Here is a 448-nt window from a genome sequence, read left to right as displayed (position 1 = left end):
GCCAAAGGCACTATTCAAGCATAATTTAGACACTGGGGAAATGTAGGAAAAACCTCTGCCCACGCAAGGTGGGATTTAGGATGGAGAGTCACCTGTGGAAATACTTGAAGCCCTCTGTCTTCACCCTGCCTTCTCCACTTTGCTTACGCTGGGTAGAGCTTCCTCTGTTATATGTTCTTAGCAGATAAACCCTCCAGTTTCACCTTTGAGCTGGCATTTCTGTGAACCCTCTTTGTCAGGCACACCTTATGCTTGGCTACATCCTGTTCTAACTTTTTTTTTTTTTAACATCTTTCTTGGAGTATAATTGCTTTACAATGGTGTTAGTTTCTGCTTTATAACAGTGAATCAGTTACACATATACATATGTTCCCATATCTCTTCCCTCTTGCATCTCCCTCCCTCCCACCCTCCCTATCCCACCCCTCTAGGTGGTCACAAAGCACTG

This window comes from Physeter macrocephalus, chromosome 16, assembly GCF_002837175.3.
Source record: "Physeter macrocephalus isolate SW-GA chromosome 16, ASM283717v5, whole genome shotgun sequence".
Taxonomy (NCBI): Eukaryota; Metazoa; Chordata; class Mammalia; order Artiodactyla; family Physeteridae; genus Physeter; species Physeter macrocephalus.
This window is presented reverse-complemented; position numbering follows the sequence as displayed.